Source organism: Arctopsyche grandis, chromosome 8 (genome assembly GCF_051622035.1).
Source record: "Arctopsyche grandis isolate Sample6627 chromosome 8, ASM5162203v2, whole genome shotgun sequence".
Lineage (NCBI taxonomy): Eukaryota > Metazoa > Arthropoda > Insecta > Trichoptera > Hydropsychidae > Arctopsyche > Arctopsyche grandis.
In genome coordinates, this window is record NC_135362.1 from 28,108,364 (window position 1) to 28,126,293 (window position 17,930).

At 32.6% G+C, this 17,930-nt stretch overlaps 1 protein-coding gene across 1 annotated transcript in view; it reads right to left on the bottom strand.

The window, feature by feature from the left end:
- LOC143915705 (spondin-1-like) overlaps positions 1-16,347 on the bottom strand; it is a 209,890-nt gene extending 193,543 nt beyond the window's left edge. Inside the window, exon 1 of the mRNA XM_077436459.1 lies at positions 16,156-16,347. The gene's annotated coding sequence lies outside the window, so the exon portion shown is untranslated. The remainder of the gene's footprint in view (positions 1-16,155) is intronic.
- Positions 16,348-17,930: the final 1,583 nt, after the last annotated feature.

Here is a 17,930-nt window from a genome sequence, read left to right on the forward strand (position 1 = left end):
TGACCATAACAATAGGTAAACAAATTAGATGTCGAAGATGTCCTGAGAGATCTATCCCTTATAAGGCGATACTTAGGCGATATCATGTCATTCTGGACTGAGCACTGCCAGTGCGTGTATCTCCTTAATCATTAATAAATGCTGTGAATCGACTTTGGCCTTTTACTTGGATCCTCCACCCACCCCTACGCAACAATATCATTGTGTACATATGTACATATATGTAGGGAGAAAATTTAACTGGTTGGTATTCAGTATCGATCGATTTTTTATTTTTTACATACCTCCTTTACGTTTCACTTACGATTATAATTCAGGAAAAATTTTGCCTATTATCCGATCGTTTTCATACTTTGCCATATTGCTCATTTTGGTCATCAATATAAGTAAATGGATCCTCCGCCATTACGATGGTGCAAAAATATCGTGTAAGACGCGTTTGAAATTTGAATTTCTGAAAAGTGACCAACGTCTATCCAGTTCTTAGTTTTAAACGTACATAGATGGCGGTAGTAATAAAATTATTGGTTTTTAAGTAGTTTTAAATATGGAAAAATCATTTAATCTTTCATTGGAACTTGTATGTATATACATAGTGGTGCACACATATCCAAGATGGCAAAGTTTGAAAACATGTGTTCCGTTTAATAATGCACCTCGTTCAATATTTGAATTAAGTTCGAAGACTTAACGAGTGAACGTTCCCAAGTTCGACGCGGCGTGTAGGTATGGGTCGTTAATACTTTACGTTTTCCCATCTCTTCGTTTATTGATCCGTGGGAAATTCGTCAAGTTTCGCCGTTTCGATCGGAAAAGCCCAATTCGAAAACGCATTTCGTTCGTAACAAAGCCCCGACGAAATCTCAAGGCTTATTATTTATCGTCGGCCGTCCGCGAAGTTCATAATTTATGTCGGGTAATACCTATGTACATATACCCATACCAACCGCGAATTATATTTCATATAATTCGAAATCCAATTTCAAAAGGCATTTCCGTTTTTATGTTTGCGCAGGTACGCCTTTGTAAACACTGAATTAATTCCGAAAACGAAACGAACACATGTTGTGCAAATAGCGATACGTGGAAATGATAAATAAACAACCGGATGGAAAAAATACGTAACACTCACTGTACGCAACATGTACGAAACTTTTTAGCAAGATTTAAAATATTAAAAATACGCCAGTGCATATAACCTTCATTTGAAAAAAAAACAAATTATCGCATTTTATACACTTAAAATTATATTACCGAGAGGGAGGAAAGTAATTGCATTAAATCTCTATATTCAAATGAGCGGTTTTAGTGAAGCTTAATTGCGAAAAGCGCTTACGATATTTTAATTACGGAAATATTTTAACGCGAATGGTTGTAACCAACACGAAACTTTACTTCGATTTAAAACGGTCAATATTTATCTTATACATATACTAGTGGCTTTAGCCGGCTTCGCTTAGTATTTACGAATCTAATAGTAAACATTTTATATAAATTTATTTGAATATTATTAATTTTTTTTGATTAAATTGACTGTCACGAACAAACAAACATATATACTCTCTCTTTCGAAATTATATGTATACCAGAATTTGGCGCCCCCCCCCCCCCAGCACCCTCTAGGACCTTCGCCCCTTAGGCCTTAGCTCCCTGGGCCTTCGAATCCTTTGAATCGAAAAAAAAATCAAATCGGCGCCTATGAATCGAAAAAAAATTGAATGTGTTGTTTCCAACTAACCAACCAATGTTACATATATGTATATATATACATATATAAAGTCTCTTTCGAAATTATATATGAGATATATGTATATGTACATACATATATATATGACTTCAACGATTGAACGGACATTTCCAATTATTAAATTCGATTTGCATTCAACCGAACGGCAAGCTACATATAATTTCCAGCTGACTAATTTGGACAATGTTTGCATCGTTGATTTTCAATTGAAATTTTACGTTGGTTTTAATTATTTTGATTGAAAGTTGTGCATGCAAATTCAAAAAACTCATAAAAATGCTTGAACCCAGATACATACAACTCATTCATTTTATTCTACATTAGATGCAAAAAAATTCTTGCGCGCAGTTTTAGCCGAATGGACACTTGGCCGAAAGGAAATTTGACGGAATGGATACTAAGCCAGCGGACGTTTAACCGAACGGTTTGAAATTTTGAATTGTTTTAAATTTTCAACAGTTTCCCTGCGATTGACCTCTATAGACGTCATGCGTCATGTAAAATGCCATTAGCGAGAATGGCGTGACACACTGTGTAAAAAAAATACCTCGGACGTATTTCATTCTTAAAAAAATAGTACAAGTGTCACTTATTATACATATTTGGTCACTTGAATAAATATTACAATAAATCTATGGCTTGGTGTACAGATATTGTATGTCCATTTTTTAATTCGTATCGAATTTTAAGTTTGCCGGTATAATTCAGGTTTTTCCTTTCAATGTATTTAATGTACACTTAGAATTCTATACAAATTCAAAAGTGGACATACAATATATGTGCACCATGCCATCGATATATTCATGGTCAGAAATCCGTGAAAGTTGTCAACGGAAAGTTGTCAACGATCTTCGCTCACTCGAGTCCTCGTTAGTACAATATTTTGCATGGGTACCTTTCGATTGATGGAGTTTTTGGGTGCCAGATGTTCCGTGATCAAGATTTTAGTGACGCGCGCGAGATCTTTTTTGAAGAACAATTACTGAACCGGGTTAAACATCGTTTTTATAGTCTATTATTTACCAAATACAAATATCATTTTCAAAGAATTTTGTATTTTCATCTATTTTGAAGAAAAAAAACGCAATTTTTTTTATATTAAACGATAAAAATTAATAACTATGTGTCGAAATCATTCAACTTAAAATAGATATGTACATTTTTCAGATATCACTTCAACGTAAAATGATATTTTCGATAAATTTAAACAATTACAAATGTATGTACATACATATGTATGTATGAAATCATAAAAAAAAATTTCAACTAAGAGCTATAGCTTTTATATTTATATATACCTTATATTCACTGGCAAACAGCCAATGCCGGATATTAAATTAAATGCCAAAAACAAAGTGAGTTTTCCTCTATCATCTTCTATAACGAACGTTTCGCTTAATGCCGTTCAAATAATTTCTCCCTCGTCAATCCAATGACTTTCGCAAACAAAAATTCTCTTGCTTATTTTTTACATGGATAAAAATGATCATGCATATGTATTATATAATAATAATAATAATACGGCAGAAGCCATACATTTAATTTAAGGTCAGGTAAGAGAGCAGCGCATCCTTTGTTAGTCGTTTCGTACGATATTTATGGATTCTAATATAAACTTCCTTAGAAGGAAAAACGTCGAGGGGTGTTATTATTTTTCATATGGAATATATAGGAAAATGTGCACACACATACACCAAAACCGCGGTAATGATAAAAGGTTTAACTCTAGCTTATACATGGGATATAGATATTTTATACGAGCTCGTATTTTTAGATCTCCTTCTGGATATATTTCAATTACATTAAGGACATCCGGGCGGGCTTTCGCATTTGGAAAATTACTCTTGTGTTGATTTAACTGGAGCCATAAACCTTGACAGGAACGCTTAAATTCGCCAGGATGAAGCTGCGGGTCGTGAGAGATTCATTTGGAGCAGCTACCGTTTCCCAGAGCGCAGTAATTGTGCAAACAAACATTCCTCAATGTCGTTCGAAACAATTTGCATAATAATAAACATATAATTTTATACCAACCTCGATTTAATTAATCGAAATCTAAAGGTCAACAGTCTAGCAGTTTGTAATAATTGCGATTGCATACGTTGCGAGATATGACACGGCGCTGAGAGTGTGTGCGGGAAGCTGTGGAAAATTCGGCTATTAGCTCGTGGGGAAAATGCGAGGACGAAATTCCCCGGGAAATACCCGAGCCATTCAAGATCCGTGGAATTTTAATTTTTGCGAAAACCATAAAGAAGAATGGTACACGCTATGACAAGAATTCCGAACGGATTAGTTTAACTAGGACGGATATTTTCGTATAAAATTCGAGGATGCTTTTGTATGTAGTAAATTTTCAATCGACGACCGTAAATAGCTTACTTTGTGCTCGAAAATAGAACGGCATTATCTAAACGCAATATTATAACCGAAATTAGTACAAGAAATTCCAAGCAAATTAAGTCAATATTTCCGTAGAACCACGCCTATTATCCGTATTCACAACGCGAAAAAGTATCGATTTAAAATCACAATTAATCTCTAGTATGGCAAATAAAGTTATATTTTTGAATATAACAGAGATGACGCTTTGTTATAATAATAGATAATTGCTTATTTAACTTACAGTGAGTTTATCCGGTTGCGTCAAATATGTATGAAGTTCAAAAATGACCGTAATTGTTAATTGCAAAGATGCTCACAAATCAAATATACAAGACAATGGTAGCACCAATGAATGAATTTTTATAAAATAGAATGTCTTCTTTTTCCATTTTGGATAGAATATAAATTCAAATATTTGGATTTAGAAAAAGTGTAATTACATACAATTGCGATGAAAAAATATTTTTACTGTTGATTTCGCATTTATTATGAATCTTTTTCTCTGTTTAAAAGCATTTTTTTTAATATACCTACATTTGAAATTTATTCAAAAAAATTCTTGAATAATATTGAGGAATCTCCATTATTATTATTTTCATAAAAATATACGGTGTAAATTTTCGAAACGCATAAAACAACAGCAAAAATATTAATATACATATGTATTATATATGGAGGTACATAGAAATACACAAATTTAATTTACAGATTTGTTGATATTTAAATCAAATTTAAACACAATCGTTTAATAAAAACATAATTATTATCATTTGCTAAACAATACAAAAATTTACGCTCGCGTAAATAAAACGCTTTGTTAGCTTAGCTTTAACTTTACGTTAAAACGCCAGCTTGATATTTACATACAAAACAAAATTCGCATAATAATACTACCGAAAATTAATTCAATAATATTACTTAATTTACCGGAAATTAAATACCGGAATAAATTACAGGAAATTAATTTAAAATATTTGCTATTTTTACTTAGGTACGTATATAGTTTAAGTATTATATGTACAATTGTTTGATATTCAAACTTCATCAAAAACCTCAATGGAAACGATCATGTACGATCAAAGAAAAAGGAGGTATGTAAAAAATGCCAGAATCGAAGAATATTCATTAACATAACCAGCAATATATGTATGTACATATGCATGTACATAGTTCAGAGGTTAACGCATAATGCTAACAACTGAGGGGTCCCAGGTTAGAGCTCTAATCCCGTGTTGCCAGACAACTTTGATTGTTTACAATTGTTTGATATTCAAACTTCAATTTTGAGTATGTACTGATTGGGTCTACGTGACGAGCCAGAATGTTAAATTACAGAAAACACAAATATCGGAAGGCAAAGATCGAAAATCGAAAGATCTGAAGTTGAAAGATAAAAAAAAGGGTGCATGGTAAACGATACATACTCACTTAATTTGCGTGAGCATAGTACAACAGGAACAAGAGGAACAGGCTTTTCCTCCCGTATTCTGCACGCGCACATTAATACGGGAGGAAAAGCCTGTTCCTCTTGTTCTTGTTGTATCCTGCTCGCGCAAATTAAGTGAGTATGTACCGTTTACCATGCACCCTTTTTTTTGTTGATATTTCGACTTAAGATCTTTTGATTTTCAATCTTTGCCTTCCGATATTTGCGTTTTCTGTAATTTAACATTCTGGCTCGTCACGGAGACCGGTACTGATTATATCAAACTACAATTATGAGTATCAAACTACAATTTTGAGTATCAAACTCGAGTATGTACTGTCATTTTCCAAAACGCAGTTTATATATATATTTTAAATTACTTGGTTAACAAACCAGGATTTCTTTATTATCATAAAAACGTTACATTTATGTATGTTATCGGTAGATATATTCGAAAACCACAGATTTAACTATGGAACGATGATGAATTTAAAATGAGATATGTAGAACTTCATTTCACTAATTAACTTTGGTTCACTTTGTTCTGCTGCTGTGCTGACCGTCACATGCGGGGTCCATATTAACGACTACCACTCACGGAGTCTTGATAGTGATGACCAACTTATGTGATCGAATCGTCATCTACATACATATATAAATGATTTTTATCGTTTGGGTTGAGCAAAGTCCGGCATTTCCGGGTTGGCCCAAGTCCGGCACTCTTCTCTTATATGACTATCCCTTTAAATGAATTTTAATGGACTTGTTACTCACGTATATGAATGTGAGAAAGTGAATTTGATAATTGTGGGAACTACATTGATAAGCGAGGTACATAACAGTAGTATGCGATATTTACAATATGCAAATTGTAAACTTTCGCCGGGCGTATTTAACTTGGACCCCCTCGCGCCGCGCAGACACAATATATTGCACGGTGTAATATAACGCGTGTAACGTATTTTCCGGAAAACTTGGCAGTCGCTCGTAAATTTAATAAGATGAGAGGTATTTTCGGGGAAACAGCTGTCATTACGGGGCGAACCCGCCATTGACTCGTAAGGGAAAGTTTAATAAGCCCGGCCCAGGCACAATGAGCCTACGGGCGCGGACGGAAGCTTATTATAAAATTTTGCGCTAAGAATTGGACCAAACAAAGGCAACACAAAAACGACCACCTTCCTTCACAGAAGTCACTCCGCAGACGCTTACTTAAAAAGATAAGAAGAAGTGTTGAGAAAAAAAAACTGACGCTTTGTACGTAGTGTGTAACGTTGACCCAGTTCCGAAAGTGTGTACGTGAGTACGAAAGCGTCGCGCTGAAGATTTTTGATGATTATTCAATGTCTTTGGTGATAAAGATCAAAGATTTGTATGATAAAAATATGTTTACACAAATAATGGTCATTTATTACTTACCTCTTATACAGTTCACATGGTTTTCGTGTTAGTGGTCATTTTTTATATCTCTCATCTCTTATATGATCGTTTTCATACTTTGCCATATTGCTCATTTTGGTCATCAATATACGTTAATGTATCGTCTGCCATTACGTTGGAGATAAAATATAATATACAATGCGTATCAAATATCCAAAATCTCGGGTACGGTGACGTCTATGACGGTACGGCAAGCTACCATAATCTATCTTCAACCTTTTCGCCTTGATATGGCGATATCAGATTTCAATTGTTTAAACACCTATAATTCACTCTATATTTTATAAAATTTGTTCTATAGGTTCTCGTTATCTCTAATATTTAAATATTTATAGTTTTAACTCTCATATGTATATATAAATTTCAAATTTGGCGTCTAGCTTCATGTAATGTAATACACGATATATATATATATATATATATATATATATATATATATATATATATATATATATATATATATATATATATTGATTTTTGGCCAAATATGTCAGATCTGACATTTTTATATGTACATATAATAGTGTTGTACCCGATGAAATATCATCGCATGGGTGTTGGCATATGAAATCATTAAAAAAAATTCGGGTGTGACCAACCCATGACTTTATCTATGTATTTGAGGAATATAAGAAAGTCACAAAACAAAATTTTATGTTGAAACGTACATACATACATAGTCACAGATACCGGCAGCATTATGAAATACTAATAGCTAAGACAGCATTTTCGATAAAAATTGAGCGCAAATGTATGGAAACTTGCACAAGACAAAAGTTCTACTTTCGGTTGTCGGATTTTGTTAAATTTTTTTTATTACTTAAAATCACTATCAGTATTATACACAATAAATATCAAAAAGATTTAAATACTTTAAAAGGTCAAAATAAAATAATGAAATATTGTTTTAAAAAAAAATACTACTTCCGGTATACGAATTCTGACCAAAACCTTATCAGATCTAAGTGAGTACATAAATAATACTAATATAAATTTTCAGCTTGATACGTTCAGGGGTGTGGACAGAGTAGAGTAGTAAGAGGAAAAAATCCCACTTCCAGTTTATAAAACTTAATGATTTTTTTTTATTTTCATCACATTGATACAAGAATTATATGTGAATTTTTTCGTGACGAGCACACAAGTTTAAGGGGTCGAAAAAAATAGTGGAAGAAAAATCGAATACTCCCCAAATACATACATAGATGAAGTCATGGGTTGGTCACACCCGAATTTTTTCGTCTGACGAAATTTGTGGTTCTTATCCAATCGTTTTCAAACTTTGCCATTTGCTCCACATATAGATGACCAAACTCGGTTTGGTCATCTATATGTGGAAATCAAATTCGCCATTCCTATGGTGAAAAATAATCGTAATAGACACGTTTGAAAATACTCCATTATCGTTCTCGATGGCGTCTATTTGCCGTATTTATCCACGTTGCCGGATTTATACACACTGTTAATTAAAAATGAAATGTCCACCACTTTTGAAAAAACGATACGACAAAATGATTGTCGTTTTTTGAAGTTTCAGAGTGACAGGATTAACATTTATATATGTAATATGTCAATTGAATGGTTTGATAATTCTAAAGACACCTTCTCTTAATTTATTATAAATTCACTGTGAGAAAGGTGTGTATTTTAATTATAATTGAACGATTCAACAATATTATATTACATAATTTAAAATTGAATCGTTAATCACTCCTATTTATTATACACACGAGTGTTTTCATACAAAAATACATTGCAAATATTGATTTTAGTTATGTTTTTTTTTTCATTTTACAAGCTATAAACATATCTTGGAAGAATCCAAAGAGACGGAAATATTTGAGTATGAAATGTAGGGATTGAATAAATAATATGGTTTCGATGATCAAAGTGAAAGAGAGACTGAAAGGTTTTAAAAGTGTTTAACGGGTGTATTTTAATGTATTTAAATATATACAGAAGGCGGTGCATGCATACTTATTGTTAGGTTTAATTTATTTACATAACTTAACTTCGAAAAACATTAGCACCAATTAAATAACTCCCGACAAATTGCTAGCTTTTTAAGTCTCAACCTGTATTTCAGGCCCTAACGCTTTATTATAAGAACACGCTGAAAAGTGCGGCATAGTACGTGCTCGTGGTTTCCAGCTGTGATAGTCGTATCTTCATGTAATTGTAAATTCGTACGATATTATTATTTGGAAAGAATTCCCTTGTATTTCTCCAAATATAGGAATTACCGTTACCGATCACTGTCAAACAAGTATAAAATATCACTAAGGAGTGACTTTTGCTAAGGATCGCGATGGCATTGATGGCATACCACTCTTGTGCATCTGCAACAATAGTCAAATGTTTGCTTGTTCATAAAGTGATGGAAAAAAACTAAGCTGTTTGATATAAACTATTTATAAACATATATTAATGATCCACATACGTACATATTTTTACGTATCCTGTGCTGCTATAGCACGCGTTTTTATATCTAATTTTAACCATTTTCCCGCGGATGACCGCTATAAACGTCATGCATAAAATCCTAGGAGCGATAATGACATGACTTAAAAATAGGTATCAATTGAAATATTTGGTCACTTGAATAAATCTCACAATATATATATATATATATATTTTTTTTTACATATATACCAGGAAGGCCTTACAGGCCTTAAGCCCCAATGCGCCTTCCTGGCCAATTACAAACATTACAACATTTTTTTTATTATACAAGTCACTGAATTACGATACACTGAAAACTCGCAAATTAACGAGACATTTTTAATTGTACATACATTTCATTGTACATTAATCATACTCAAATAGTAGTGACATAGTAGGTAGGGAGGTTTTTAGCCAATTTTTAATTGGGATCCGTTTCAACAATGAAATCAGAGAAAATTGGCAAACTGTGATAGAAAACGATCGACCTGGAGTCAAAAATATCCAGGTGTGACCACAGCAGCACTACAGATATACTCAAAAAAATTATTTTCAATCGAGGTCAGCTCATGAGATCGAACCCAAACCCGGCGCCTCTTGGTGTTAGGCAGAAGCTCAACGACCGAGCTATGCTGCTGGCTATCTTTTAAAAATGAAAATCACGAAATACACCTCGTGCTTTTCTTCATCCGAAAGGACAGATACAATAAAATAAATAAATAAATAAAAAAACGCATCGCAAACGAACGTAACTTGTATACTGCTACCGAATACCACATTCGTGTTATTTTTCCATTCGATTTGTTCTTTCTATTACTCCGGTCGGAGTAAGGGTCGGTTCTCATTTTCCGCACGCGTTCATTCCCATTGCGAAATATATACGCGAGACGATACGGGGAGGACGGGCTTGGGGGGGAGGGGGGGGAGTTAGTTTGCAGTTTTCCTTTATATTTTATTTATTTTTTCATCCTCTCTTATGTATTTCGAAACAGGAAACGTACACGTGCCGCGGCCAGATCAACCTCGAAAGCAAACAATATTGTTATTTAACCCGCGAGTTTTCATTTCGCGAGAATTTTCCGCTCGCCGCACACTCGAGTTTTCCAGGCGATCGGCCAAACCGTACAGTAGCGCAATAATTGTGTCACGGTCACACCGAACCGTGTTCGTGAACTCGATACGAGATAGACGTGTTGTAAACGTTTCTTTGTTTGTTTTTATTGCTTTTTTTGACGTTTTACACTATCGAACGTAAACAACGCGCACTACGTAATAACGCGGACGGACGACTTATCAATATTTTACATAATTGGCATGTGTAAATGCGCGTGCTTCGAAATCGCAAATATTCGCCGACACGAGATTAAAGCATGGACCCAAAAAATATATATGACGAGACCAACATGTGACTGTTCCCCCCCCACATATAATTTCATTCGAACAAACATACATATGTACATACTTATTTATTTTTATTTTTACATACATACATATATACAAATATATCAGGAAGGCTTAACAGGTAAACCCCAAATGCGCCTTCCTGGTCCACATAATTATTACATATATACATGTAAATCTAAATATCTGACATCCATGGTCAGTATACATATATTACAAACATCGTATTAATACGATAGATAACGATGAATAACTTTCATGTAACAATACGAATTTTTATATTCGATAAACAACCACAGAAACATCTATGGTGAGCAATATGGCGAAACCTAAGATATAACAATAACTAAAGGTTCGCAACAGAAAATTGGGAAGGAAATGCCAATTTTACAGGAATCGTTTCAATGAAAATCAGAAAAATTGGCAAATTCTGATAAGAAACGATCGACCTAGACAAATCAAGGTCTGGCCAACAACGAGACTTAGCGGGGAATCGAACTCGTAACATCAAGTACGAAATAATTCATCATTCACCACTAGACCACGCTGCTGGTTAATACACCATACACCATACACCATAAGGCAACAAATTTTTGCATCAGTTGATTACATTTCATTAGCAATTTTTAAATTAAATGACCAGTACAGGATAGTTTATCAGTTTGATATATAAATATGTACTGTTATTGAATTAATAAAATAATATCCCTCACATAAATAAAGTCACATATTTTCAACTTCAACAAAAATCAGTTCACTATGCGTAATAGTATATGTACAATTATTAATTTTAATTTTTCCCTCTTATTTTCTTATGGAGGCCATTTTGGCGCATTTGGTTCTTCCTGTAATGCCACAATGGTCCAAACAATGTTTAAATAAATATTATGCTCACTCTATATTCAATGTGTAACTAAGAATAGAATTTGATGATTTTATTTGATTTTTTTCACCTTATCTTCATTTTTACTAACCTCTTCTTACTTTCACTTGCCATTTTCCTTAAAAGTAATTAAGGAAAAATTTTGGCTCTTATTATGTAATATTTTCTTTTGTGTTTTTTCGTTTATTATTTATTTTTTATCGTGTTTGTCTGCTTTTGCTTTTTTCTTTTTATTTTATGTATGTTATTGTATTTTATTTTTGTGTTCTTCTCCTTTTCAAAAGTAGACCATTGTGGCGCATTAGATTCTTCCTGTAATGCCACAATGGTCCATAACTATAAATGAATAAATAAATAAATGAATATGTACAACGGGACTTTATATGTCAAATTGTGGTGCAACTATCTAAATAAAGATATTAAATACTTATTTATTTAAGTTTGGACCATTGTGGCATTACAGGAATGCGCCTAGTGCGCCATAATGGTCGAGAATATACTTATATGTGACAGACAGAAAAAAAAATATAGGTAATACTCAAACAAAAAAACGTTTATACACAATTTATAAAAAACAATAGCATTATAATAATTGCAGATAAAGTAAAAATATCAAATAAACAGAATACATATTAGGAAATGTCTTGTATCTACAGCCAGCACCAATATATGTACATACATATTGTCAATATAAAAACCAGCCGTAAATACAAAACATCCCTGCAAGGAAGAAAGAACATCAAAAGAAGAAAGAACATCAAAATTCCACTCGAACATCACATCCAATTATGAAAATAATGATGAGCGCAGGCCACCATAAATAGGTTTAAAAAAATCTCAGATAACCTAGTCTCACCGAGGTGAATAATATGACATTCAAGCACGGCAGCAACGATTTCATTAAAAAGTCGGATAGCTCTTGAAATATGATCCGTCCGATAAAGAACTGTGCGAGCAGGAGGTATAACTATCAAATGATGCTGTCTACCGCGCACATAATTAATAAATAAATGTACTGACCGTTAATACAATAGTTTGCTAATTTGGTCACAGTAGTTTGCTAATAGTGGACTCGGTCTTAATGCACTCGTATCGTGTCAACCCGATATAAATACAAAATTCTAACCAATCGATATTCAGCTTGCCATCAATTATACCCATGTTTACTAAGCGTTTTTTTTTCAGCTAACCCAAATGTAGCCAGCAGTTTGGCTTAATGGTAGCGTATATATTTAGCACCACTGAGGTCAAAGGTTCATGTCCGCGCCAAAATCTGCTGGTTAGATTTGGGGGTTTTGTGACTCCAAATCGATCGTTTCTCTATCAGAGTTTGCCAATTTTATCTGATCATTGCTGAAACGGTTCCTGAAAATTGGTATTAGATCTATTCCTGTTGTCACAAAAATCTGCCTGTGTATAATTTGTAATAATTATGCACAGTAGTCTAATCTAGTAATCATAGATGTCTTTATGATTATTATTTCTGATTAATTATTATATGCTATATATTCTGATTGTATATGTATTACTGTATTTCTGATTTTCTGATTATGTATTCTGTATTTCGATAACGTACACCCGTCGCATTGGAGAAATCTGTAATGACGAGTGTATATTGATTTGTATCAATAAAATATATGTACTGACGTACTTAATGTACTGACTATGTATATGTATATGTATTATACATATGTACAAACATCGTTTGAAGATCAAAACCATTTAAAGTTATTAACCGATGGAATTCAAAGTGTTTAATACCAACATTTAGTATTCATATGTTTATTGTAAATCGTAATCGTTATATGAAAAACTCTCACATATTTACAATCAACATTTGTGCATTTTTTTTCGTTTTCAAATTATTCCGATTAAAATAATAATTACAAGATTTTATTCGGAGGAAACAAAAAAAAAAACATAAACCGCAACTTCCGTTCAAAATATTTATATCAAAATAAATTAAAAATTCCGATTCCGCTATCGAACAATTTGTCGACGAAAAATGTAAATAATGGTCTCGATTTTCGATAGCAACAGTGATGAGGTAGGTCACGGTTTATTCCACGCATATGTACATATATGTATTTCGCCATATGATTACATTAAATAGGCGATTGCATCAAACCGAATTGTGTCTAAAATACGACATAGCTGAGACGAACACATTTTCATTATAAAATTCCAAAAAGTAATAAAAAAAATTAAGCCATTATCCTTAGGCGAAGTTTATACCCGGTCGTATAATACGCATACATATGTATATAAGATACGGCGATGAAAATGCAAATTTTCCTCATAATAAAAAAGAAAATGTCGCATTTGTCCTGAGCGTGACAATCACGCGGACTTAAAGCACGGATGATTCTCCACCGAATTTTCCCCATATTTTATACATCCGAAATATGTACATACACAAATACAACACAACAAAATAACCATACGAATAAATATGCTCGCGAGAGTATTTTCCCAAGTTTTCACATAAATTACGACAAGTCTCGAAGCGAGTATCGATATTCTATATACGAGCCGAATAGGTAAATGACCGAATCCCCACAAATCTCATTACATGCGGAATTTATTACGATATTTTACGTCCACATATTATATTAAACATATGTATATATATACATATACAATTTATACGAAAATCGGACGGATAACAACATGTTGACAAATTTATTTGTATTGTATTCAAATCGAAATCAAAATTACCCACTATTACGAATATATGTACATACGAACGAAAAATATCGTATACACATGATTAAAAATAATCAAAGCTTATTTAGAACTCGATTTCGAATACAAACCTGTCAAAATTTTGCAACACATCTAAAGAGTAATTGGATATTGCTAAAATAGGCAACGAATTAGATGTAAATGTTCGGAAAATGCGCAATAGTAAACCAGTGATGCAACTTACTGATCAAATTGAACAAAATATTACTGACCAAATTAACACAGGACGAAATATGTACATTTGTATATAAAAAAAGTAGATTTAACTGATTTTAATACATTAAAAAAAAGCAGAACAAATTAAATTAGATCTAATCAAAAAAAAATATGCATTTACAATATCATATTATTTTAACCTATTTGTCTGGTCCATAATCGAATGTATTGTATGAATGGAATTTTGATAATTTCTAATCCATTTGGGCCTAGCAGGGATGGATTTATATTTGAGGCTGGTTCTTATATATTGATACTGGCTGTAGATGCAAGACATTCCATACTTTGTATTTTATTATATTATTTGATGTTTTTACTCTATCTGCTATTATTATAATGCAATTGTTTTTTATGACTATTTATTAATGTATTTTTATATGTGTATATCTCTGTAGTTTTTCGACCACAATGTTCCAAACTTTAACTTAAATAAATAGGCATCTAATACATATACGTCGTAATAAAATAAATGGCTATTATTATGGCAATTTTAAACAATTCCACAACTAACATAAAATATATACGCATAAGTATTGACTCACCAAACTTTCAGTGGCATTTCTGTTTTATATCGTCGACTTTAGGGAGTCTTTAATTAATATTATTTATTAGATGTACATATTATGAGCATTTATAAGAATTGTAAATAGGTTTTTGAGCTCTTTTTCCTATTATGCTGTACATTAACATTAGAATAATATAATACTTTGATTACTAACAAAATTAAATTAAAATTGTAAAATAGAAAATGATCAGTAGATCAGTAGCTGTGACAAAGATATAATATGTATTGTGAACATAATTTAGTAATAATGAAAAGCATTTAAAAATCAAAATCAGTGGCATTTAACATATGGTTACAAACTTTGAAATCCAATCAAACGTGAGTGTCAACTCAAAGAAAAATCCAATATATAATTTCGAAATAGTCTTTGTATGTATTGTTATCTATTTTAATAGCTACAGATCTACTGATCATTTTCTATTTTTACAATTTCAATTCAATTTTTGTAGTTATCATATTATTCTAATGTTAATTTACAGCATAATAGGAAAAAGAGCTCAAAAACCTATCCCTCACATGATGAGAAAACATTAACTCACCTAAATGCATTCGAAACGCACGTGCTCGTTCATACACATATGTACATATTACAAAAATAAATCCACAGACAGACACATACACATTTTTTCTAGATCATGAAAACGTGATCAGTGATCGATTCCGAGTTCGAATCAGTCAAAATCTCAAGTTCGAATTTTCGCGTGATCACAAAACTTCATCTATTGTTACTACGTACATAGATAAAGTAAAAATACATTGAAAACGCGCACAAATCCAATCACATACATCCAGTCAAATCCAGACAAAAAATAATAATAATCGAAAGCGTAGGAATCGAACTGCGAAAGCGTGCGAATGACACGTGTGCTGCGCCGATAAGTACATACAAACATAATAGAACTTACGTGCGTGCTCGACAGCTCGGCTCTGCCCAGGGGTCAGGTTGCACACGCGATAACGTACCGTCCTTTCGTGGAAGCTGTGCAAATTATTTTAGCAAAAACGAATGTCCGACGTGATTGACGTATGAAGATCGCGCGCCAAAGTTCGAGATGCTGCGACACACGAGCGACGTTCGCAACGCCCCGGCAGCGACTGGCTCTTCTCCTCTCGCGACGCCTCTGTTTACGTTTCGAGGTGTGCGCACACACACTATACACATATAATATTAACCTTTTGCGTGCCGGGGTGTCGTTGTCGGGGTATCGTCACGAACGAACGCCGTATTTAACACCCCTGAGCCTCCCATCCCACCCCCCCCCTCGTCCATTTCATCGTCAAAATTGAACCCGAAACTGGCTGCGATTATTGTTATTACTATCGGGACACATTTCCGAATTGATATCATTGTATTATTTGAACGCGCGAATGAATTTGACTGTGCATACATATTTATTTAATAGTTTACATATATCGTACCCTATAGACTAGAATCAAGGAATATGGCATTTTGATTTTTAAATGCTTTTTATTATTACTAAATTATGTTCACAATACATCTTATATCTATATTAATAGCTACTGATCTACTGATCATTTTCTATTGTACAATTTTAATTTAATTTTGTTAGTAATCATAGTATTATTTTGTTCTAATGTCAATGTACAGCATAATAGGGAAAAGAGCTCAAAAACCTATTTACAATTCTTATAAATACTCATAATACATCATATTAATTAAAGACTCTCTAAAGTCGATAACCTAAAGCAGATTCTGTTTAGGTAATCTGTGTGTTATACCTGAAGGGTATATACATTTTGTTGTAATCACCGAGACTCTTCACTAGTGTGTTAGTATGGTTATTAGTGATTCTGTCATAGAATCTACTGGTTAGTTTGTTAGTAATGTCTGTAACAATGGGAGTATTATTTATGGCATGCAGTTTTTTCGAGTTACTATATATGGGTGTATTATAAATTATTTTTAGGGATTTATTTTGTATTATTTGGAGCTTCGAAAGGTTAGTATTCGAGGCGTTATTCCATACAGGTGAAGCATATGTAGGTTAATAATGGTAATATGAGCGGAGGATATAATTTTATTTTATTTTGAGTTGATAAAGAACTATGGCGATTAAATATTGGGTAAATAATATATATATATATATATATATATATTATATATATATATATACATATGTATATATATATATATATATATATATATATATATATATATATATATATATATATATATATATATACATATATATGACATTTTGGCCTGTTTATATTTCATAGAATTCGTATATTTTTTAAACATTTTTGTTATTTATTATTACTAGGCTTTTATTAGCTCGCTTCCGATTTTTTCGTCTGACAAAATATGGGTTCTTATCCGATCGTTTTCAAACTTTGCCATTTCGCTCGTAATGGTCATCAATATATGTGGAAATCAAGTCCGCCATTACCATGTTGAAAAATAATCGTAATATCACGTTTTAAAATATTCCATCATCTCTCTCGGTGACGTCTATTATCAACATTGGCGCATTTTTCCACGCTTTTACCATCGTTTTTCCCCTTTTCGCCTATTACTTTTTCTTTCTTCGTTCTATATTTTATAAAATTAGCATTATCGGTTCTCTTTATTTCTCTTATATATTTTTACTTCACTCGTAGGTTATTGTATAATGATTGTTAAAATTAATATTCAATAGCGTGGTGTTTCGACGAAAAG